We start from the raw sequence: 2,144 nt of genomic DNA, 5'->3' as shown, positions 1-2,144 counted from the left end.
AATATCGCCGTAGTTGTAATATACCCTAGGAAGCTACCCTATAGGAACTTCCATCAGGACGACATGGCTTGAGCCCAAAAATATATATATATATATATATATAGAAGGAAGAAATAGTTTATTTTAAACAGACAGTATACTGATTCAGAAATCTAACGCTGATGGTTTTTGGAAGAGTTTGTTCATTTGAACGCAAGTCATAAAGAATATGTCCTTCTTATTGACATCCTCTCTCTCTCTCTCTCTCTCTCTCTCTCTCTCTCTCTCTCTCTCTCTCTCTCTCTCTCTCATTCAAATCACACACGAATTCATAATTGAATGCCTTGGTATAGTTAGCTTCTCCTCTGATGTCTCCCACAGTAAACATGACGACGGTTATTTTGTGCCTCCTCCTCCTCCTCCTCCTCCTCCTCCTCCTCCTCCTCCTCCTCCTCCTCCTCCTCCTCCTCCTCCTCCTTTGGGACTATAGTTACCTTAGTGGTAGAATGCAAAACTAAAAAATCTCTTACTAACTTTACAATATCTTACCAACGTTACTATCTATCTTTTTCTTTTGTAATTCTTTTACTCTTCTACCTTTTCCTTTTTCACTTTCTCTATTCCTTTCCCTACGCTCGTCACTTGTTCCGCTTTGCATCGCTTCCTTCTGCATGATGCAGTTTACCAGGTGTTTAAGGGAATATGCATTGCAAATTGGTTCAATTCATCCGCTGGATGACGCCGCGCCAGGAAGTTTACCAAATGAATTAAGGTTATTTGCTCGGCGATGGTGGCGGCCTTAGATGAAGGATAATGGTGTTGAGAAGGACAAACAAGGCTTTGTACCAACCGTGTGTCACACGATCGTACATAGTTCATTTTGTGTATATATTATACTTGTATCTTCGCTCTTCCCTCGCACTAAAAAGAACCTGAATAAACATGCCTGTTTTTCTCACCGGTAACAGTGTCGGTTTTGAACATGAAATTTCCTGTTGCATTGAGCTTTTACATATAAAGGAGAGTGTTCTATAATAAACTCACTCAGTTGCTTTCATCCTCTCTTTGAGTCACAACCTTCTCTCGGCCCGTCACAGCCTAATGAGAATGCGTTCCCTTTGTTGATACTCATAGGTGAAGCAGGAGAGGCAGATAAGCTAACTACAAAATTAATGATGCGTCGATCTCCGAGACTGGGCTTTTAAAAGGTAGTTTCATAACGTTCATCAGAAAAATTATTTTAGGTTGTGGTGGCCTGTTGCTAGCGTCTTTACCTGGTAATCGCCACACTGGGGTTCGAGTCCTGCTCAAACTCGTTAGTTCCTTTGGTCGCTGCAACCTCACCATCCTTGAGAGCTAAGGATGAGTTTTTTGGGGAGCCTATAGGTCTATCTGCTGAGTCATCAGCAGCCATTGCCTGCCCCTTATTGGTCCTAGCTTGAGTGAAGAGGAGGCTTGGGTGGTGACCATTTGTAATAGGGTCAAGCCATGCACCCTTTTTGTCATTGTCTTTTTCAAAAAGTGCATTCAAAATAATATGCAAATATTACTAACAATCCTTTTAATATCTCCTAATTAGTATATATAATACATTCACAACTTTACATGGATTTTGCTTTTAATGGATTTTCACAAATTATGTACAAATTGAAAATAATTATGGATATATGAAATTTGAATGAGTAAAATATTTATTTTTTAATTTTTTAATATACTACATAACAGGCCAGACTGGAGCTAATGCAATTTAAAAAGGTGTAGAAAAACAAGCTATTATAAATATGTAATCAACTTAATTCAGAAGATTGCGGTTCGTCAGATGACGAAATCTGTGATTGCTTTTTCTTAGCCAATTCTGAAATATTCAGAGGAGTGCTTGAAAAGGCATAACACAGGTCTTTTGCTACCTCTAATCTATTGCTTTGCTTCGTTTTAATTTACAATGTACAGATACCTATATCTGACACTTTTGGGTAGGAATTACATATCAGCGGCCAAAATTCCATTATTGATTTTTCATCAAACATCTTTACTCCCGAGTCAGTTTTTAGCTCCAGGAATTTATCTTGACAATCATCAGGGACTTTTTCAACTGAATTTGACTAAATCTTCCTCATCACTAAGTTCGGGAAAATATCAGCTATATTAATTTTCTAGTGCTGTAA

This window comes from Palaemon carinicauda, chromosome 3, assembly GCF_036898095.1.
Source record: "Palaemon carinicauda isolate YSFRI2023 chromosome 3, ASM3689809v2, whole genome shotgun sequence".
Lineage (NCBI taxonomy): Eukaryota > Metazoa > Arthropoda > Malacostraca > Decapoda > Palaemonidae > Palaemon > Palaemon carinicauda.
Note: the sequence above shows the minus strand (reverse complement) of the source record.